This window comes from Melospiza melodia, unplaced genomic scaffold (assembly GCF_035770615.1).
Source record: "Melospiza melodia melodia isolate bMelMel2 unplaced genomic scaffold, bMelMel2.pri scaffold_18, whole genome shotgun sequence".
Classification (NCBI taxonomy): Eukaryota; Metazoa; Chordata; class Aves; order Passeriformes; family Passerellidae; genus Melospiza; species Melospiza melodia.
In genome coordinates this window covers 9728299-9752081 of record NW_026948525.1, presented here as the reverse complement: position 1 = coordinate 9752081, position 23783 = coordinate 9728299, and positions in this window count along the sequence as shown.

Sequence of the window (23783 nt, the reverse complement as noted above, 5' to 3'; positions counted from 1 at the left end):
CACTTTGGACTCCATTGAACCAAGGGTCTATTGTGACACTGCAGGTCTTTTGTAATCAAGGGACCATTGTGACACTGCTGGACCCCATAGAAACAGGTCAGCATTATGGCACTGTGGGGCCTCATAGATCCAAGGCACCATTGTGGCAGTGTGGGGCCCCAAAAAACCAAAGGAACAAAGAACAGGTCTGGTTGGTTTGGCCTCCCAGGGGCCACCTGACTGGTCCATCTGACCCTGGCATGTTGAGGATCTCTTCTCATCTGCTGCTGAAGCACAGGGACTCCATGCTTTCCTTCCTATGGAAAAGAACTCTCCTTCTCCTCCAGGAACCCATGGTCAGATTTGGGATTTCTCCTCCGAATTTCCTTATATCCAGGGATTGCTCCCAAAGGAATATTGCCAGGACAAATCTGGCTGCAGTGGTTTCACAAGGGTCACTTCCCATCTGTCCCCAAAACATTGGGGAAATCTCTGTGCTTTCCTTCCTATGGGAAAGGACTGTCCTGCTTCTCCAGGTGTCCATGGCCGAGATTGTGTTTTCACCTCCAAAATTCCCTAAATCCAAAGACTGCTCCCAGACAAAATCTACCATTCCTGAGAAGTCTGGCTGGCCTTGGCCTTGTGAGGCTCTCACCAGCCTTCCAAACACTGGGGCTCTGTGCTTTCCTTCCTACGGAAAAGAACTGCCGTTCCCTTCCTGGCGCCCATGGCCAGAACTGGGGTTCCACCTCCAACATTGCCTGTTGTGTCAGACTGGAGGAGATTTTTGGCTCAAAACATTTCCTGTGTGAGGGAGGAAGGGGCAGGTCCAGCCTTGACCTGCCCTGTAGCCCCAATCCCCCCAGAGCCTCTATCCCAGCCCAGCAGTGTCTGCCAGTCCCTGGCACAGCACAGGCAATGCTCCACAGCCACCTCTGCAGACCCAGCCCAGCTCCTGAGGGACCAAATGACCCCAAGTCCCACCTGAAGGAAGGGCCCAGGAAGACCAAGTGGTATTGAAGACTGACCACAAGGCAAGCACACATCTTGACCCTACCTCCTCTTGGAATTTCCACCTGAACAGTGCTGGAATCCAGGAGTTGGTAACTGTGTGTGTGCTTCTCTGCATCTTTTTGCCTTGCTCTCTTTCTGTGTCTTCTTCTGTTTCTGTGCTACGGCAAATTTTGATTAATATGAAATGGAACAGGCTTAGAATTTTTGAAGTTGAATGGCTCAAGTCAATGCTTTGAGAAGTGTTTTATGTTGACTTAATGTCTGTTGTGATTTGAGATGAGAAGAATTTTCAAAAGTAAAACTTTTTCGTATAAGTGACAATCTCTTACACCGCTGAGATACTGAACACATCTCTGTGAAACACAAATGTTAAAGATGAAAAAGTCCAGGAACCTCCTCTTTCTTTGCCAGTCTACAAAGAATCAGCAGGCCCTGGCCCTGGCCCCCATCTCAACCAAACCAAACTAAACCCAACCCAACCCAACCAAATCAAGCAACCCCGCCATGGGCTGAGCCCCTTATTCCCTCCCCAGGCTGCCCCTCTCCACATTGGCCCCATTCTAACCAAACCAAACCCCAACAACTACCAAACAGGAAAACAAGAGGCTACAAAACCCCAACCAGAACAAAGCAAGACACAGCTATTGAAATCTTACCAAGTCCCCTCCCCCCAACACAACTAAAACAAAAAACCCCTACAACCTACAACCCATACAAAATAACCTTACAACTAAAAACTTAAACATAAAAAAAGCCAAAAACCAACCATAAAACCAATCCTTACACAACCCAACCACAACTTCCACCACAAGTTACCGGCAGGTCAGGTGTTAGTCCTTTCAATGCTTCAATCCTCTTTCAAGGAAAAGAAAAAAAAAACCAACAAAATGCATGCATATTAAAAAAACAATAAAAAACCATCCAAGTCAGTAACGAAGAAATTAAATCCCAAATAAAAAAGAAGGAAAAATACCTTAATCATAAAACTAAAATCCTTTTATAACTATAAAGAAAAACAACTTTTTTTTATAGTACAAAAAAACATTAAAAAATAATATCAAACAGAAACCTGCATGCTAAAATTAAACAAATGTTAAAATAGCAATATTTCCATAGTACATTAAAACAGGGGGAAAAAAAATAAAAAGTAGTCCAGTATCCCCAAGAGAAGATCTCTATTTGCAGAGATAAAAATAATTTAAAAAGTAAAAAATAAAAACTTTTACACTTAAAGAACTCATCTTTAAAAAAATACCCCATAAGTCAACATGGCCCATCTATAAGCTGTAAAAAGGCTTGTAGCAACAAAAACTTCACAATAAAAGAGTTCCTCAGACAAATGTTATCCATGTCAGAATTAAGAATCAAAAAAAAAAAAAATTTTTCTTCTTGTAAAAAAATCTCCATACATTCATTTACAAGAAAAACTTCTCTCCCAAAGTAAATTTAAAGAAGACTATTCTAGAAATAGTAAATACCTAGAAATTTTAAGTTTACTGTACATTGGCAGTAAAAAGAAAACTTTAAAAAGAAAAAACAGTGTTCTAAAGAATTTATTTTAATTTTTACTACTTTTTTCTTTTTGAATTTACTTTTAATAAAAATTTCTTGATAGCCTTTTAAAATGTTAGGCCTACTTTACCTTTCTCCTAATCCTATCTCACAACAAAATAAATACATAAATAACAAACTGACACTAAAACCCATTACACTCATCAATACATTAATTAAGAAATCTCAAGATTAGAAAAATGTTAAATTAACCAAACCAAAACCACTACAATGTCATAATAAACCATTTGCCAAATTTTCTCTCATTGTCTAAAGTTCTCAGTAAAGGCTGTTTTTTTTGTTTTTTTGAGCCCCTGAGAATCTCTTGCTGGTATTTCTCCAGTGAGTTGAACTCAGAGGAGACAAACAATTGTAATTCCTCTAAAATGTCTCTTTGAGTGAGCTTTCTGGGGGGAGTCAGAGCTTGTGTGTCCTGCTTGGCCCAGCCCAGGCAGGGCTTTCCCAGCCACATTCCACACTCCATTTCCCAGCTGGAGCCCCTGGTGCCTCTGAGTTGTGCTGCCCCAGCGCCAGGGACGCTCTCCTTGTCTGCCCATTCCCCCACGGTCTCTGGGCAGGGATGGCCTCAGTGGGGGCTGCTGACATCCTCAGGTTGATCCTTCAGCATCAACCTTGGAGGCTGCTGCTGAATTTTCCTGCTGCAGAGCCTTGTTCAGCCTTCAGCTCTTCAGTGCAGGAATTCAGTGTCCCAAGGCTCATTGACATTCAGAACACCTGAACAAGCCAAGCCTCTGGAAGAATTATATTTCAGTTTCCAAGTCTTTTGTGGTTAATTGGACAGATTTCAGAAGAGTAGTCAGAGTTGATGTATTATATTTACAAAGACATTGAGCAAACTTTTTTTTTGGTCCTGTTTAAGTTCTTTTCCCTGTTAATAAATTGATATGTGCAGTCTCCAATTGACATTGAATCCAAGTACCTCTTCATGCAGTTTGAATGGATATGAAAATCAAGACCCTTCATGGCTGATAATCAATCAGACTCTGTCCCTACCCCCACCCCACCACTTCCCCCATCCAAGCCCTGGCACTCAGAGCAGCCTTGTGCAAATCTGAGCTCCCTCCAGCCCAGGCTGCACCTGCAGCTTTCAGCTCCTTGGTTCCAACTCCCACCTGCTTTCCTTGGAGAAGGAGCTGCCCGAGACACAGAGGGCTGTTCATTTATTGTCAGCCAACAAAGCCAAGAGAAGTCACAGTTCCATCAAATGCAAAAGTCATTCCTCTGCAGGATATTAAATCCACTTTCCCCAGCAGACAGTCTCAGAGCAATGGAAAACACTTTCTGTGACCAGCACAGGTCCCAAGATCCCCCAAACCCTCCCTGCCCTGATTCTGCCCAGATTTGCTCTTTGCACACACGCGTCACAGGCTGAAGTCAGGAGCTCCCTCCATGACCAGGGGGAGGAAAAGAGAGAAAGGGGACGAAGAGCTCTCCTGTGCAGAGCCAAGGTCCAAGTGCAGCCCCTGCACTGGGAATCACAACACATCAGGTTTGTGTCCTTTGGGCTCAGGGACTGGTGATACTCAGAGGCACAGGAAGGTTTCTTGCCAACAAACACAAGTTGTACATGATACAGTTTAATAAACATCACAGCTCTTCCTTGAGCTCTCTGGGATGTCCCAGCAGCATCTGACATGTCAACCATCCCAGAGAGATTTCCAGACAGGAGCAGTTATAGACAAAGACATATATGATCATCAATTCTGTGATAAGCACAATTAAGATGTTGACTAATGTGGTATTTATTTGAACATCAGAAAGATTTCGCAACTCCCTGCAGCTCAAAGCATGAAACCAGTCAATTGAGAGGCACTTGAATGACCAGAGAGCATGTGGACGAGGAATTCTGGGAGCAATGGAAAAGGCATAGTTCCATCTAGTCTAGTGAAGAGATGTCCTTAGACATGGCCATTTAAACAGGAGAGATGGAAACACATGAAGGAAGAGAAAGAGGAAATAATAGACTGATCATTGGTGATCACTATTTAAAAGTACTCAAACAACTCAGAGAATAAAAATTTCCTTTTTATTTTGAAACTAACAGATATTAACACCTGTGCCTCTTTCCAGGCAGACATCAGTTCTGTGCCCATGAGCAGGCAGTGCCACTTGTGGCCTCAGGTGCCCAGCTGGGATTGGATCTCTCTGAGAGCACCTGAGGGAGAGCAGAGCACCTTGCAAGCTGCAGATCACAGAGAGACATGTGGGGCTCCTGTCCCATCAACATCTGCTCTGTTCCACTCTGAAACAGGGCCCAGCATGGTGCCAGGATCATCAGAGAGCTGAGGTGTGTGCTGGAATCAATGCCCTCCCCATCCCGCAGCAGCCCTGCATTTCCCTCCTGCAGCCTTGGTCTCCAGCACAGCCATGGAGGCTCTTTGGGCTCTGGAGTGTTCCTGCAGGCCCCAGGGAAGCTGAGCTCTGCCTTTGGCACAGTCAGGCCTGGCCAGCGCAGGCCATGCTCAGCAATTGCTTGTGTCTGCCTGGCCTTGCTGTCAGCCCTGGCAGCGGCTGCGTGGCCCCTTTGTGGCCCTGTGCTGGCCCAGCCATGGTGGCCCAGCCCCTGTGCAGGCCCAGGCCAGGAGCATTGCAGGTGGGAACGGCCCCTGTGCCGAGGTGCCCACAGCAGCCTTGGGGCTCTGTGCCCCATGGCCTCCCTGCTGGGCAGCCTCTGCCAGCTCCTTCAGAGCCTGTGGCACCTGTGGGGCTGCACAGACAGCCCTGCCCCAGGCTCTGCCTGCTTCTAGGTCAACAGAGAAGCAGCCAGGGTTGGCCATGGATGGGAGCAGGACCTGAACCCCGCAAGACAAAGGAGCTGGGCCACAGCCAAACTCAGCCCAGGCCAAAGCTGGGCTCAGCAGCCAGGGTTGCCAACACATGGGCACAAAGGCTGGTGCTGGCAAATGTCCTGCACCCCCTCCCTGCTCTCTCCATGCCACCAAGGGCACAGAGCAGCCTCCTCTCTGGGCCACTTGCCTGTTTGCAATGCCTTGCACAGGTGCTGGCCCTGCCCCACAAGGCCTGGCCTGAGTCCTGCCCCTGCACGCTCAGCCAGGCTGGGATGGACACTGATGGTTTCTGGGCCAGGCTCTCTGAGCCCAGCCCAGCTCCCTGCAAGCTCTGCCAGCTGCCCTGAGCTCTGGGCAGCACCAAGGGCCTCTCCCCAGCCCAGCCCAGCCAGCTCTGGCCCCACAGCTCTGCTCAGGCTAGGCTGCTCTGGGCACTGACCACAGCCTCAGCCCCTGGCAAGGGCACAGCAGCAGCTGCAGCTGCCACAGGACTCAGCCCCAGCCATGGGGGAAGGTGCTTGGCCAAGGCCAAAGGAGGCTCCCTGGCTGCCCTGCTCCCCTCGGGCTGAGGTGCTGAGAGCTCTGCAGCCCCTGCTGCCATCCCATCTGCCCAGGGCAGCACAAGAGCCCCGGCCTTGGGGCCCTCAAGCACTGCTCCTGCTCCAGGCCCAGGGCCCATCCCAGAGCTGGGGCAGCCACAAAGCTGTGCCCATTTCTGTTCATTGCTGCTCTGATCAGGATGGATCCTCAGCCACTTGGAGGCTGATGATGATTTTTACTGCTCCAGAGGCCTCTTCTTTCTTGAGCTTTTCAGGAATTCAGTTAGAAAAGCTCATAAATATTTGTTGAAAATAACCAAACAAGGGACGTCTCAGGGAATCATTTAAGTTTCTAATTCTTCTGTGGTTAATTAGTGACATTTCAGAAGTGTATTCAAAATGAATATACTATATTGAAAACAAGGAAGAGAGAACAGTTTTGTCCTGTTCAGTTGTCTTTTCCAGTTTAGGTTGATATCAGCAATGTCCAGTTTGTATTGGCCCCCAACACCTTCTAATGCATTTTGAACCGATATGAAAATCAAGACTCCTCATGGCTGACAATCAATCACACTTTGTCCCTACCCCCTCCCCAACATTTCCCTCATCCAACCCTTCCACCCATTGTCTCTCACCAGGCCCCCTGGTGAAGAGCCTGGCTCTGTGTTCCCCATCCCCTCCTTGCTCGCACTGCCAGGCTGGGATGAGGAGACCCTCAGCCTTCCCTGCTCCAGGCTGGACAAGCCCAGCTCCCTCAGCCTCTGCTCACTGCCCAAGGGCTCCAGGCCCACCTTGGAGGCCCTTCCCAGACCCTGCTCCAGCTGCCAGACATCTTTCCCACCGTGAGGAACCCAACCTAGGCCACAGTGACCTGGAAAACCCACGTCCTTGATGTCCTGGTCACTCAGCCCTGGCCCCTTGTCCCCATGTCAGGCTCTGGGGTGGATCCTGTGGAATATCCTTTGGTGGAGGCTGTGGCTCCAGGTGGGCCAAGGGGATCCCGGGAAACAGGGATGCCCTGCTGGGCATGAACAGCATTGGACTTGTTGGGAGAAACTGTGAGGGGGAGCTGGGGCGGAGTGACCAACCCAGTGACCTGACACAGCCCTGCTGGGATGTCACACAGCCCCTCTGGGATGTCACAGCCTGCTCTGTGTGGTCACAGCCCATTCTCTAATCCACACAGCTGGTCTCTGATGTCACAGCCAACTCTGTGATGTCACAGCCTTCTCTGTGATGTCAGATCTCTGTCATGTGATGTCACAGAGGCAGTCTATGATGTCATAGTTCTCTATAACCTCACCTATCCCACTGTCTGATGTCATAGCCCACTCTGTGACCTCATGTTACCAGATGATAAATTGTCTACACCCGGTGAGCTGACACCTGGAGCTTGTTCTCCACAACCCCACGCCTATGGAAACCACACAACGCCCATTGTGTGAGAAGGGGAACTGGAAGTTCACCAGCCTCAGTGTCCTGCCAGCTCAGCCAGGCCCACAGGAACATTGGAGTCCACGACCAGCAGGGACCACCAGAGAGACCCCAGGACAGAACAACACATAGGTAATGGGGAGGGGAAATGTTTTAATGATTTTGGGGATATGATTATCATATGTGTGTTTAGTCCAGGACAATCAATGAATATGTGTGCAAAATACAGGAAATAAACAGAAACTTTCCTGTACTCAGCATGTAGGGCTTTGGAAGGAGCCTTCCCCCGTGTATCCAGCTGAATTAAGAATGCTGCTTCTTAATGCTAGATTGGTGTTAAGGAATTTTCTGTTTTACTGAATTTTTGGTAACACTCCCACTGCCAAGGAAAGCTCTGTCTCCTGCTGTTCACAAACAGATGGCAGATGTGGGGCTTGGAGGCTGCCTGGGGCACAGTGACCATGAAATAATCAAGTTTTCAATGCCCTGTGAAAGAAGGAGGGGCATCAACAAAACTTCTACACTGGAATTAGGAAGGGCAGACTTTGGCCTGTTTAGGATGCAGATTTGGGGAGTACCAAATCAGGTACTGATTTTCTGAAGGGAAACCACCCTTAAAAACAAAGGGGATTCAGGAAGGATGGACACATTTCAAGAAAGTAATCTTAAGGGGGAAGGAGCAACCTGTCCCAATGTGGCAAAACATGAGCAGGTGAGGAAAATGACTGGCCTGGCTGCCCAGGGAGCTTTGGTGGGAACTCGGGGGAATACAGGACCAGCAACTAAGGAAGTGCTTAAGGATGTTGTTAAGTTATGCAGAAAGAAAAGTTGAGAGGTGAAAGCTCAACTAGAGCTAAACTTGGTGGCCTCTATAAGAAAAAATTTAATAGCAAAAGGTGGGAGGATGAGAACCACTACTCTTTATTGGATGCAGTGGGGAGTAAAGTACCTAAAGTCTTTTCCTAAAGACTAAGCTACCAAGCCTTTTTATGTCTGAATTTTCAATATTAGGAGAGGTTGTCCTCAGGACAAGTGTTCTCCTGAGCTGGCAGATGGGCACAGGGAGCAGAACAGCCCCCTGTAATCCAAGAGGAAGCAGTTGGTGACCTGCTGAGCTACTCACATGCTCACAGATGTATGGGATCAGATGGGATCCATCCCAAGGGGATGAGGGAGCTGTGGATGAGCTCCCCAAGCTGCTCTCCATCATTTACCATAAGTCCTGGCTCACTGGGGAGGTTCCAGAGGACTGGAGGTGCCAGTGTGTGCCCATCCCCAAGAAGGGCTGGAGGGAGGAGCTGGGGAACTCCAGGCCTGTCAGCCTGACCTGGGTGCTCGGCAAGGTTATGGAACAGATCACCTTGAGTGCCATCACAGGGTGCCCACAGGATGGTCGAGGGATCAGAGCTAGCCAGCGCGGACTTCAATATCTGCATTGATGATCTGCATGAGGGGATTGAGTCCACCTGCAGTAAATTTACAGATGGCACAAAGCTTGGTGTGAGTGTAGATCTGCTGGAGGGATCTGCACAGGGCCCTGGACAGGCTGGATCCAGGGCCCAAATCCAACAAGCTGAGGTTGAACAAGACCAAGTGCTGGGCCTGCACTTTGGCCACTACAACCCCTGCAGTGCTACAGGCTGGGGACAGAATGGCTGGAGAGCAGCCAGGCAGAAAGGGACCTGCAGGGACTGATGGACAGCAGGCTAGGCATGAGGCAGCAGTGTGCCCAGGTGGGCAAGAAGGCCAATGGCTCCTGGCCTGGATCAGGAATGGTGCGGCCAGCAGGAGGAGGGCAGTGATTATTCCCCTGTGCTCAGCACTGCTTTGGCAGCACCTCGAGTGCTGTGTCCAGTTCTGGGCCCCCCTAATTAGGAAGCACATGGAGGGGCTGGAGTGTGTCCAGAGAAGGGCAACAAGGCTGGGGAGCAGTCTGGAACACAAGTCCTGTGAGGAGTAGCTGAGGGAGCTGGGGTTGTTTATCCTGGAGTAAAGGAGACTCGGGAGAGACAAGGCAGTGCCAGGGCACAGGTTAGACTTGATGATCTCCATGGCCTGTTCCACCCTTGCTGATTCTGGGATGCTCTGAAACGATCCTTGGAGCAGTTGCAGGATAAGCCCTGGGCCTCCCCTTCAGGAGCTCCAACAGCCCAGGTCCCTCAGCTTTTCCTGCAAGCCCCAAAGCCCATCCTGTCAGTCCTGCAGAGCCTCTGCAGCTCCTCCTCACTGCCCAGAAAAGGGAGCCCCAGAGCCAGACACAGCAGCCCAGATGTGCCCTCCTGGCCTGGGGTGCCTCTGGCAAGGGAGCAGCACCAGGCACTGCAGGAGTCTGCAGACAATTCCTGCAGCACTTGTAGTGTTGGAAAAGAAATGAAATTTAGCAAAATATTTAATTATAGTGAGTTGTGTGTGAACCGGTTTGTTAAAAGTAGTTTTGTAGCCGTTGAAAGTGTGTGTTGGGTTTTGTGTGTAACCTAGCAGGTAGTCTTAGGGATTTAATAAATAATTAAACTAGTGCAGGAAAGTAAGAATGCTAACCTGTCTGGAGGCAGCATACAATGCTCTTAGAATAAGATAAGCAGAGGATTAATGATCTTGTTCGTGAACCAAGGAATGTATCACAAGGGGTCTGTGACCAGGCAAGAGGAACGGGGAACTGTTTCTTAGAGACTAGGCAAGGGGAACGGGGAAACTGTTTCTTAGAGACTTTGCTATGAATCGCCTGTATAAGAGGGAAGCACCCATACGTGAATTTGGGGGCTTGGATTTTGGGACGTGAGTCCCCCAGTTCCCTAGGCCCTTAATAAAGCACCCACAAAACTTATCCGAGTTTCGTGTCATTTATCAATCGGGCAACAGTTTTCTGGCAACCGTGGCAGGACTCCAAGGGCTGCTGGGGCAGTTCGCGTCCCGATCCACTCCAAGCCGGCACTGAGCACTTCTCGGGGAGTCATCGGTCGTGCCCAACACCCCGCGCCTGTTGGACAATTTTCAAGGTAAGCCCGAAGGTGCTTTATATTGGAAAAAGATGATAATTGGATTTGGATTTGGTGGTTGGTAAAAAAGCCTAGGCTCCGGCCATAAGACGTCTAAGGACGCAGGACCGGAACTCGCCTCCTCTTTGTTTTAGGGAAGGACGGTGAGAAGGTATATTGGTTTAAGGTATATTGGTTTATTGGGATTAATAGTGGAATTAAAGGTTGTAATATGATGTCTTTTAAAACTTTTAAAACCTTAGTGCAAGCCAATGGTAAAATACCTGGAAATACACCATTACGTTGTATATTGAAATGGTGGAAAAGTGAGGAGTATTATCAAGAATTGGATAAAAGCAAAATGATAAATTATTGTAATCATTGGTGGCCTGAATATGAGATTGGGGAAGCGGGATGGCTGGTGAATGGTACACTGGAATTGGGGATAATGGAATCTTTGATGCAATTTTTAAGGAGAAATGAGAAATGGGATGAAATACCATATTTGGATTTGTTTTTCGTTTTATATCGGAAAGAGGAATGGCAAAAAGAATGCGGTATTTTTGTTTTAGAAGTGAATGATGAAAGGGAGTGTGTGAGATGTAAAGAAGGAAAAGAGCGTAATTTGTATCCTTCAGTCGGGGAAGATTTGTCTTATTGTATAGCACCTCCGAGGGTTCTGGTTTCTCCTAATGTGCCCCCTGCTCCCTCTGCGGATATAGCTATAAAAACGGGATCTAGTGAGAGTGATAGTGATGGTGGTGATGGTGAAAAGAATGAGAGTGTTAAAAGAACTCCGTTAGCAGGGCAGACTCGCAAGGGAAGGAAGGGGCAGAAGGGGCCACAGTTAATTGCGCCATTGAGGGAAGCTGTGGGACCACAGGGAGAAAAGATACTTATAAAGGTGCCTTTCTCCCCCGGGGATTTGGTAATATGGAAGCAATCAGCGAGGAGTTATCGGGAGGATCCTGAAAGGGTGGCAAGGGTAGTTAAAATGGTAATAAAGACTCAGAATCCGGATTGGAATGATTTACAGGTATTATTAGATACTATAGTGGATTCCACGGAAAAGGAAATGGTTATTAGAGCCACTAGAGAAAAGGCTGGAGGTAGCGTGGAAGGTATACAACAACAGGGAAAAAGAAACTGCAAAAAGACAACAAGCTAGTATTCTAGTTGTAATGCAACAGACAGGGGCAGGAGGAAGACCCATTAGGGGTCGAGGTCGGAGAGGAGCTAATCACGGACAGAGGGAGTTGCCAAGAGGTCGGGGAGGATTTGGGTTTGCACCTAACATGGGGAGGTTGGATCCAAACCAGTGTGCGTTTTGCCGTCAATTGGGACACTGGAAAAATGAATGCCCGGTTAGAGGAGGTATGGGTATGGGAAACATGGGATTAAGGACAGGTCCAATGGGGAATGCCCCTGTGGGAGGATTCATGGGAGGACCAGCAGAAGTCGCTCAAGCACTAGTTTTGGGAAACTATCAGAATCAAAGCTGTCTAGAAAAGGATTTAAGGGTAGTTTTAGAAATAGATGGAAAGGATCAAGAATTTATGGTAGACACTGGAGCTACTTATTCTGTACTCAATAGACGATTAGGACCTTTGAGTGACACAACGGTACAGGTGGTGGGGGCAACAGGGAAGCTAGAGGAAGAACCAGTTTTACAACCTTTAAATCTTAGGTTTGAGGAGAAGGAATTAGATCACCAATTTTTGTATATGCCAAACTGCCCCACACCCCTTCTTGGCAGAGACCTGTTGTCCCGACTTAATGTGAAAATAATATTTGAAAGGGGAAGGGTGAAATTGGAAATACCTGAGGAACAAATAGCAGGCATTTTTGTAATCAAGGAAGTGGATGCCTCTCCTATTCCAGAAGAAATTGAGCAAGCTGTAGTACCCTGGGTATGGGAGTCAGGAGTCCCCGGAAAATCTAAAGCTGCGCAGCCAGTAAAGGTGGAACTAAAGGAAGGGGCCCAACCAGTGAGGATAAAGCAATACCCCTTGAAGCTTGAGGCAAGGAGGGGAGTAGCCCCATTAATTAAACAATTTTTGGCTCAAGGAATATTACAGGAATGTGAATCGGAGTATAATACTCCAATTTTTCCAGTAAAGAAACCTAATGGTAAGTACTGTTTGGTACAGGACTTAAGGGCTATTAATGAAATAGTGAAAGACATACATCCAGTTGTTGCTAATCCTTATACCTCGTTAACATCTGTATCGGAAGAGTTTAAATAGTTCTCAGTGACTGACCTTAAAGATGCCTTCTTCTGCATCCCACTGGCAGTAGAGAGTAGGAAATATTTTGCCTTCGAGTGGGAGAGTCCTGATTTTGGGAGAAAGAAGCAGCTTATGTGGACGAGACTCCCACAGGGATTTAAATGCTCCCCTACTATTTTTAGAAACCAACTGGCCAAGGAGCTGGAGGAATAGAAGATAACCCAGGTAACAATATCCCCATCCTTGCATGTAGTCCTGCAGTACGTAGACGACATTTTTCTGGCTACTAAGGAAAGGGAAATGTGCGTAGAATTAACAATTAAATTACTCAACATGCTTGGCCAAGCAGAGTATCGGGTTTCTAAGGAAAAAGCTCAATTGGTCAAAAATAGCATTATTTACCTCGGTTGTGAGATCACACAAGGGCAGAGACGTTTGGGAGTAAACCGAATGGAGGCAATATGTGCTATTCCTTTGCCTCGTAGCCATCAGGAATTGAGATCTTTTCTAGGAATAGTGAGATGGTGTCGACTGTGGATCATGAATTTCGGTCTCCTAGCCAAGCCACTATATGAGGCCTTGAAGCAGCATCAGTTGGAGTGGACGACACAGCAAAAGAAGGCCTTCCAGGAATTGAAGCAGGCACTAAAGGAGGCCCCAGCCCTAGGCCTCCCTGACGTGACCAAAGAATTCCAGTTGTACGTGAATAAGAAGCAAAAACTGGCATTGGGGGTCCTCACCCAGAAGGTGGGGTCCTGGAAGAGGCCAGTGGGATACTTCTCTAAACAACTGGATTTGGTAAGTTCCGGGTGGCCCTCATGTTTACGAGCTGTGGCAGCAACAATAATTCTTATTCAAGAGGCCCGGAAATTGACTTTGGGGGCAAAAATGAAAGTGTTTGTTCCCCATATGGTCATAGCCGTTTTGGAGCAAAAGGGGGGTCACTGGCTATCATCCAGTCGAATGTTGCAATACCAGGCCATCCTGAGAGAACAGGATGATATTGAAATAAGGACTACTAATCATGTTAATCCAGCAGAGTTTTTACGCAGTGACCAGGAAGCTGGGGGACTGGTGCATGATTGCGTAGAGGTAATTGAACAAGTATATGCCAGCAGACCCGACCTAAAGGATGAACCATTGGAAGAACCTGAATGGGAACTATACACTGATGGATCCAGTTTTGTCGAGAATGGGACTCGCTATGCCGGGTATGCAGTGGTAACATTGGATCAGGTAATAGAGGCAAAGGCTTTGTTACCTGGAACTTCGGCCCAGAAGGCAGAGGTGATTGGACTCACCAGAGCCCTGTATTTGAGCAAAGACAAAAGGGTTAATATCTGGACAGATTCTAAATATGCCTTTGGTGTAGTTCATGTACATGGGGCGTTATAGAAGGAAAGGGGGCTTTTGAATTCACAGGGAACCAACATCAAGCACCGGGAAGAAGTGCTACAGGTACTAGATGCGGTACACAGTCCCAAAGCAGTTGCAGTAATGCATATTAGAGGACATCAGACTGCGGAAGGAGATCTTTACAGAGGAAATCGATTTGCTGATGTTACAGCACGGCAAGTGGCACGGGAAGTATGGACTCAAATGGCATTGGTACCGGTAAGAACAAATCCAGCTACCCCATACCTGAATCAGGAGCCCAAATATTCAATAGAAGATGGAAAACTAATAAACTTGCTAGGGGCACAGAAGAATCAACTTGGGTGGTACGTTACACCAATGGGACAAATAGTGGTATCTACCCGCATAATGAAATTTATTTTGGAATCAGAACATAATAAATGTAATTGGGGGGCAGAAGTATTGGTAAAATTTTTGAAGAATGAGATAATCTCTAATCAGATGTTAACAATGGCAAAAAGAGTTAATGCAATGTGCCCGGTATGTTTGAAAAATAATCCAGTAGTTAGGAGACAAATACAAATGGGAAAGTTGCAAGTCGGGCCACAACCAGGAGATTACTGGCAAGTTGATTTTTCTGAATTGCCTAGGGCACAGGGATACAGATACTTGTTAGTGTACGTATGTAAGTTCTCAGGGTGGCCGGAAGCTTTTCCGTGTAGAACTAATCAGGCTAAAGAGGTAGTAAAAACCTTGTTAAAAGAAATAATACCAAGATTTGGAGTACCTTTAAGATTTTCATCAGATAGGGGTCCGCATTTTATAGCCGGGGTAGTGCAGGAATGAGCACGAATGTTAGATATAACCTGGAATTTGCATACCCCCTGGAGACCTCAGTCTAGTGGGCAAGTGGAAAGGATGAATCAAACCCTGAAAGGACAAATCAAAAAGATTTGCCAGGAAGCTAAACTGCACTGGCCTCAAGCTTTGCCTTTGGCCCTACTCAGGATTTGAATTAAACCAAGAGAAAAGGTAGGCGTAAGTCCATATGAGATATTATATGGCAAACCATATCATGCAACTGTATTAAAAGGGGAAGTACATGTGAGTGGGGACCAGGCGATTGCAGAGTATGTTATGTCACTTAATAAGATCTTGAATTCTTTAAGAAATACGTTAAAGTGGAATAGACCGCTCACGCTGGAGAATTCTGTCCATGACATCCAGCCTGGGGACCAGGTATACGTCAAGAAGTAGATCACGGATCCGCTACGAGAATCATTGAGCGGACCCCACCAGGTGATGATGACGACCTACACGGTGGTGAAGGTCCAGGGGATGGATGCTTGGATCCATTACACCAAGGTAAAGAAGGCACCGTTCCAGTGGGAAACTCAGATAGTGTCTCCAACCCGGATGATCTTCCGCGCAAAGCCACCTTCTTAATTATATTACTGCTAGTGATCATGAGACTATTACCCGTTCAAGGGTCTACTCTAGTACAGGTTGAAGAAACAAAGGTTACAGTCATGGAAGGGATGGATGTTCAATTAACTTGTGTCATCTTTGACAGCCAGAAAGTTGAGACCGGTGAAGTTATTGCAATATGGCAACGGGAGGCTGAAAGAAGCCGAAGCAAGATAAGAGTCAGTTGAGATCAGGATAAACAACAAAGAAACACGGTACTGAATCTTACCAAGGTAACCACAAACGATACGGGAGAATATACATGTTTGGTCAAAATACGGGATAGTTTTGATTATAAAAGAGTGAGTATGAAGGTTTTGCCATAGACAAGAGATCGTGATGAAAACATAAAGGTTAATCCAGTATCAATGGCAGTGGACATGTGAGATGGGCCACCTCTCAGAATAAATTGTTCCTTCCTAGTAAGATCAAGATATCAAAAGAACCTTTGGGTCAAATGGTAGAAGCAAAATAGGGAACTGACCTGGGACAGAATAGAGGACGGGACCAGCTGGTGGGGGAAGGACGGCAAAGGTTGTGAGTGGTCGAGTGTCATTAATCCTAGAATAGGAAATACATGGTAGAGGCATGACAGAATGATGTTATCCTTACAGAGACACGGTAGAAGGAGTAGACAAGAAGTTAATGATACAATAGAACGAAATACTGAGCAAGAAAACTTAGTGGTAAGATTAATCAGAGATTTTGGGATCATGCAGAATGTGACTAAAATAACAGCTTGCCTGCCATTACCACAGGCTGCAGGTGAACCAATTCCCTAGGGAATAATACCGGTAACCAAAATGCCTGAAACATTCAAGTATGTTTCATGGTCCTGCCAGTCAGTTCCCAAACCAGTAGATGTATGGAGGGATTTATGTATGACCATTCGGGCTATGACTAGAGAAGAATGTGAAAAGAAATCCAATCATTATGGTTGGATTCAAAATACCAAGAGGTGTTTAATTGCAACCCCAATAGATGAGCCATGCAATACAGTATGAATAAGAACAAAATCCCAACGAAATGAGATGAGTTGTCAGAATGTCACACAGAATTTTGACACCTGGAATAGTTGGAAGACATTATGGGGACCTAGTGTTTTGGAACACTATAATTACCTTGGAGAAGTACAATGATGCATCCAATGGTCAAGAGTAAAGAATCAGTCACATTATAAGGCCCTTATCACGTCTACATCTTCCCGAGAGTTCAGACCGCAGAAGGAAGATTAGAATTGTACTGAGGTTTTTACATGTGATACACCGAGAGACCGAATCGGATTGGTACCGGTGAAAATGGCATTAAAGTGGGGATGCGAGTGTAGGGGGTATGATCACATGGTTAGCAGAGAGTCCATCGATGGACCTATAGATTGCAGATATACTACTGTGCATAGCCCTGGAAATCTAGTCTGGGTGTTGGGACACGGACAGTGGACCACACATTTACCTCTAGATGGATCAGTAACACAAATCACCCTAGGGGTTCCCACATTTTGTCCATACTGGAAACAGAATAGATTGATCCAAAGGAAAGGACTCAGAAAGAGAGAAGAATCCCTAGAGGAGCAGTGGCATGAACCTGGCTCAGGACTGCAATTTGGATAGATATTAGAGTCATTATTCCCTCCGGTAGCAACATATCGAAACAGGGAAATGCTCAACAATTTGTTAAGACAGACAGAAAGGTTGGCAGCAGCTACTAAGAAGAGATTTAAAGATCTAAATTTGCAATTGCAGGCTACATCAAGAATGACCCTACAAAACAGAATGGCATTGGATTTGCTACTGTTAAAGAAACATGGAGTTTGTGGTTACCTGAGTAGGAGAATAGATCATTGCTGTGTACACATTCCAAATGTTACACTTGAAGTTGAGAAAGATACTTCTCAACTGGCAGAAGTGGAAACAAAAACCAAAGAAATTGAAAAGGAAGCACAGCATAATTGGATAGGAGCAGTATTTGATTCTTTGGGGCTTCACCTGTCTGGCTAGATTACATCTGCTATACAATATGTACTAATGTTTTTAGTATTTTTAGTGACTATATGGATTGTATATAGATGCCTCTTAGGTGTGATCGAAAAGGAAAAGAGGCGATCTCTCCGGTTGCTGAAGGCGATGACCCGCGGGCGGCAGAATGAAGAACACTCCCCACCTCGTTATGAAGATGTTACTGTTGATTGAGCATCCTTGCAGCAGGACTGAAGGATGCTCAAAAGGGGGGAAATGTTGGAAAAGAAATGAAATTTAGCAAAATATTTAATTATAGTGAGTTGTGTGTGAACTGGTTTGTTAAAAAGTAATTTTGTAGCCGTTGAAAGTGTGTGTTGGGTTTTGTGTGTAACCTAGCAGGTAGTCTTAGGGATTTAATAAATAATTAAACTAGTGCAGGAAACTAAGAATGCTAACCTGTCTAGAGGCAGCATACAATGCTCTTAGAACAAGATAAGCAGAAGATTAATGATCTTGTTTGTGAACCAAGGAATGTATCACAAGAGGTCTGTGACCAGGCAAGAGGAACGGGGAACTGTTTCTTAGAGATTTTGTTATGAATCGCATGTATAAGAGGGAAGCACCCATACATGAATTTGGGGGCTTGGATTTTGGGACATGAGTCCCCCAGTTCCCCAGGCCCTTAATAAAGCACCCACAAAACTTATCCGAGTTTCGTGTCATTTATCAATCGGGCAACAGTAGGATGATCCTGCTGCCCAAGGGACGTTCCCATGGGGCCAAGCCAGGAACTGCAATGGGGAGTGGGGCCAGAGAGGAAAGGGCATACAGGGATGGGCTGTTGGCAGGGGAGGGAATAGAGGGGGGGGCAAGAGGAAGAAATTTGTAGCAGGAAGAGTAAAGAAAGCAAAGGTGAAGCCAAGGAAATGCTCAGGCCAGTTTGCGGGGGGGTGCCAGGCAGCCCTGGCTCTGAGCAACAGCGTCTGCAGTGGGACAGGAAACTCCCAGCTGATGGGAACAAACTTTCTGGCTGACTGCAGAGGCCAGGACAAAGCTGAGTGCTTTCCCTGGTTTCTCCCAGCCCTTGCTGGCCCCAGGGGCCGATGGCATTTGTGCTCCCTCAGGTTCATGTCCCCACAGCAACAGCATGGGGGTGCTCCCACTGCTCTGTGCAATGCAAACAGGGGCTGCTGAGCCAGTGCTGCCATGTCTGTGCCTGCAAGGATGGGGCACCTATGTGAGCTGGGGGAGAGGCCAGGGCTGCAGAGGGAGGATGTTGTTGGCAGCTCCATCAGGACGCTCTGGGACGCTGCCCTGGGCTGTGCAGCGCACTGGGGATGGATCAGCCCCTGTTCTGCTGCTCGTTCCTGTCTGCCCCAGGGCCCTTGCAGAGCCCCAGCCATGATGTTTGCCCCCAGCCTGCCCACAGCCAGCCTGGGGCTACTCACGGGGGTTTTCTGTGCTGAGCATTGGCCTGACTGTGTTCTTGAGAGAGCCTGGGCAAGGAGCCTGGATCCCCCAGGCCCTGGCCTGAGGCATCAGCGCTGCCCCAGCAGTGCCCATGGCCTGTCCCTGCTGCAGCCCCGGCACTGCCACCCCCAGGGCTATGCCCGGCCCCGAGAGCACTCAGGCCCTGCAGCAACACCAGGGTCACCAGGGCAATGGGGCAGGGCCACGGCAGCAGCACTGGCAACACCAAGTGCTGCTGCTGCTGGGAACTGCTGCTGTGCCAGCACTGATCTGCCCCCAGCTCTGTACACAGACATTGCTGCTTCAGCTCCAGAGAAGGAACAAAAGGGCATCTCTGCAGAAAACTCTACTGGGAAGTCCTTTATTTCCTTTAAAGTCACCCAGAGTTCAGCCCCTCATTGACACAGTCTGTGGCCACAGGAAATTTGGAGAGATAAAAGAAGGGGAAATGGCACAAACAATGACATTTTTTCTGGACTATATTTAAACATAAAGGAAAAGAACCTCCACAGTTTAGCCAAAAAGAAGTAGCAAAGATGACTTTGATTACAAGTTATTCGCAGATATTGCCCAGCAGTTTAATGTTTCTGAAAGCATGCAGTCATCAGTGTCCACACTGCAGCCTTGAGCTCCTGGTTCCTCAGGCTGTAGATGAGGGGGTTCATGGCTGGAGGCACCACCGAGTACAGAACTGAGAGGGCCAGGTCCAGGGATGGGGAGGAAATGTTGGGAGGCTTCAAATAGGAAAATGTGGCTGTGCTGATAAACACGGATAGCACACCCAGGTGAGGGAGGCAGGTGGAAACGGCTTTGTGGCGTCCCTGCTCAGAGGGGATCCTCAGCACAGCCCTGAAGATCTGCACATAGGAGAAAACAATGAACACAAACCAGCCAAATGCCAAACAGGCACTGACAGCAAGAAGTACCACTTCCCTGAGTTCGTATTTGGAGCAGGAGAGCTTGAGGATATGTGGGATTTCACAGAAGAACTGGCCCAGGGCATTGCCATGGCACAGGGGCAGGGAAAATGTATTGGCTGTGTGCACGAGAGCATAGAGAAAGGCACTGGCCCAGGCAGCTGCTGCCATGTGGGCACAAGCTCTGCTGCCCAGAAGGGTCCCGTAGTGCAGGGGTTGGCAGATGGACACGTAGCGGTCGTAGCACATGATGGTCAGCAGATAAAACTCTGCTCCAATGAAGAACATTAAGAAAAAGAGCTGAGCAGCACATCCTTTGTAGGAGATGTCCCTGGTGTCCCAGAGGGAATTGTGCATGGCTTTGGGGACAGTGGTGCAGATGGAGCCCAGGTCGCTGAGGGCCAGGTTGAGCAGGAAGAAGAACATGGGCGTGTGCAGGTGGTGGCCGCAGGCTACAGCGCTGATGATGAGGCCGTTGCCCAGGAGGGCAGCCAGGGAGATGCCCAGCAAGAGGCAGAAGTGCAGGAGCTGCAGCTGCCGCGTGTCTGCCAATGCCAGCAGGAGGAAGTGCCTGATGGAGCTGCTGTTGGACATTTGCTGGGGCTGCACATGGGGACCTGTTCATGGAGAAAGGACAGTAAAGACTTAGGGGAGGTACCTGTAAACAAAGTCAAGGCCATTTCCCATACATCCTCCCCTGTAACACACAGACATGGTCTTTAATGTTTAAGAGTACTGAGGTTTTCTTTATAAGCTCCCCCCATGTCTCTGCTGGTTGTTTTGGATATAAAAACATAAGCATGTCTGAGGCCCTCAGGGAGAACAGAGTGAGTTCCCTGGGTCAAGATGATGAATGCAGACTGAGGAGAGATGGTCTGTAATTCTGACCTGTTCAGAGTTTCTTTGGGCTTTAAACTTTCTCAGGTGGAAGGTGACCACCTTCTTACGCTTCCCTTAAAATGCCACCACCTACTGCTGGGAGCAGATGTATCCACCACAGCCCAGCTCCACATTTGTAGCCAAGGACTCACTTTGCTCATTTTACCAACCCAGCAGCATTTTCTGTGTCACAACACCTCTGCCTTTCCCCATCAATCTTATAACTCAGAAATGCTCCAAGAAAGGTTTGCACCCTGGATTGAAGCTTCCAGCTTGGACTGAAATCTCAGGGAGACTCTCAAGTGTCCTTATGTTGGCATTGGATGAAGGAAGATGCAGCTCCTTCCCTGGCTGCACTGACAGCATTGCCCAGAGCCGGGCACTGGGGACAGCGTCACCCTGAGCCAGCTTTGCCCCCTGCCAGAGCCCCCAGGGCCAAGCAGCTGCTCCCAGCCCTGTGCTCTGCAGAGGGAACTGGGCCCGGGGCTGCAGAGCTGCCCCACGGCTCTGCTGCAGCTCTGCCTGCACAGGAGGGGCTGCACGCCTTGGAGCCCCAGCCCTGAGAGCAGAGGCTTGGCTGAGGGCACAGGAGGGAGGGGGCTTGTTCAGAGGGAGGGGCTGCACTGGAGGGGATCCTGTGGGCATCTCTAAACTCTCCCTTCCACAGCATTCCTGGGTTTTGTTTTCTCTCATTGCCCGATCTTCTCGCTGCTTCCTGGAGGTTTTCCTTCTGCAGGTGTTTCCCTGTGCCTGTTCTCTCCATGCCAGCACTCACAGACCCCAAATCTCTGTGCACCCTCCTTGGCCGTACAGAACCCTGCCTGTTTGCAGGGCACTGGCTGGGGCAGGTTCTGTCTGCAGCTTGGAGAAAGGACAGCTCAGACTGAGCCTGATGGGTCCAGCAAAGGTGACGCTGGTGCTGTCCATGGGCAGAGTGACTGAAAGCACATTAGGGATCTCCTGTGAATCTATTGATCGCTAAAACCAACGGTTTGGATATCTCAGGGACTTGAAGAATATAATGATTAGCAATTCATACTGTCTTTAATGTTTAACCCTCCCTTCCTGACATTCTCCAATATTAGGAAACTGAATACTTGAACTCTTAGTAAATTTCCTCACTTTTATTAAAAAGCTTGTCTTGGAAATATTCTATGACTTATTAGAACCCCTCAGCATGTCAGAGCTTCATGAGCATTTCTCCTCCTTTGCACCAGAAACACCCAGAGTTGTACTCACAGAGTCTGTAGGCAGTGGGAGATTCCAGCTTTAGGAGATGGCTCCAGGAGCTGCAGCTACATTGTCCTGCAGCCAGAGGTTCCTGTGCCAAGGGCTGGCAGTAATTCTGCCCCAGGCACTTCTCAGCACCTTCTCAGCCCTGACTGATTGAAGCTCTCTGTGCCTCTGTGCTGTGCCCGGGGTGGCTGCAGGCAGTGCCCCAGCCCTACTGGGCTGGCAGAAGAGCTGCTCATCAAGAGAAATGTGCTTTTGAAGCTCCTCTTGGTTACCAGGAGCTGACTCTGTGCCAGGAGCCCAGCCCAGCTCAGCAGCACAGACACAGCACAAGGACTTTAATTAGCCTCTGGGGCTTTGTGCTCAGGCCCTGAACATCAGTCCCTGAGAGGGAGCTGAAGAAACCTCTCCAGAACTCCAAGTCAGAATCCAACTGTAAAGTTTCTTGGACTTTTAATGGGTCCCACTGAAGGACACAACTGAGAAAGTGTCCCCAGGCATAGCAGAGAACTGGAGACAGTGATGACAGGTGGGGACAAAGAGAAGCCAAGTCTTGGTGCCCTGGGGCACATCAGTGTCTGTGCCACCAAGGGCTGTGAGGAGACACCTTGTCCTGAGGCACTGGGGCCTCCTGGCACAGCCCCAGCCAGGCTGGGCACTGTCAGTCCCTTGTCCGGCCCTCAGCATCCCCCCCCAGCCCACATCCCATGGCCTCAAGGATCCGGTGGAAGGAGTCCCTGGGGAGCCTTGCTCAGGAATGGCCCTGGGGGCTCCTTAATGCTCACAGAGTTTTTCAAAGGACTTTTGGGTTTGGCTTTTGCCTTGGAGTCTCTGAGAGGCTTGTGCAATCATGGCCTCCAATTATCTGCTGTAATAAGTCCCTGGAGAGCCTTTGTCAGTAACAACACTCAGTGGGGCTCATTAATGCTTCAAGGTACTTCAGTTATTTTAAGTTACTTGGTGTTTCCCTTTTGATACAGACTCTGTGAGATCTTTGTGCAATCATGGCCCCAATTATCTGCTTTAACGAGTCCCTGGAGAGCTTTGCACTTACATGTAGTGGGGCTCAAAAATACTTTGAGATACTCACGTTTTTTAAGGTACTCTGGATTTTCCTTTCCACACTGAATCTCTGAGAAGTTTTTGTACCATCCTTGCCTCCAGTTGTCTCCTGCAAGGAGTCCATGAGGAGCCTATGTAGCAGATGGACCTCAGTGGGATGCATCCATGCTTTGAGACACTTTGGGGTTTTCTTCTGACTTGGACTCCCGGAAAGGTTTGTGCAGTCTCCTCTCAGACCCTGAGGTTCCAGGGCTCAGCTCCAAATGCACCACAGGGCTCATTAGGAACAAGCAAGTCCTGACAAACCATGGCTCTGCCTTCATTTCTCTGTGCTCTAGTGCAGTTCCTCAGAAATGTTTCTGTAGTGGTTTTGGTTTGTCAATTTGAGATTTCTTGGAGAATGCAGCAATTATTGTGGTGGCTTCAGTGTTGGCTAATTACCAGTGCACTCACTAGAATATACTTACTCATCTCCTCCTGTGTGATAAGATTAGGAGAATGGCAAAGCAGGCTCAAATGTTTAAGAGGGTATAAAGAAAAGTTCATTAAGAGCAACTAAAAGAAAGAGTAATAAGAACACAACTTTCAGAAGACTTCTCCTCTCCCTACAACCTTTTCTTTCTTGCTGACAATATAAAGAGACACACCTAGAATTTTCAGTCAGTTTACCCCAACTAGAATAGTCTTTCTTGAGTTCACTTAAGGAGAGGAGTCTCTCTTTCATGCTATGGAGACTTCTCCGGAAGAGACACTTCTCTTGTCGCCCTCAATTTCCATGAATAGCAACTGCCCAGAAAAATCTGCAATTTTGACATCCCTCCCAGTTGTTCAAAGCTCTTTTACAGTTGTGTTTATGGGCCATGTCAACTTATGGGGTATTAGTTAAAAGATGAGCTGTGTAAGAGCAAAGG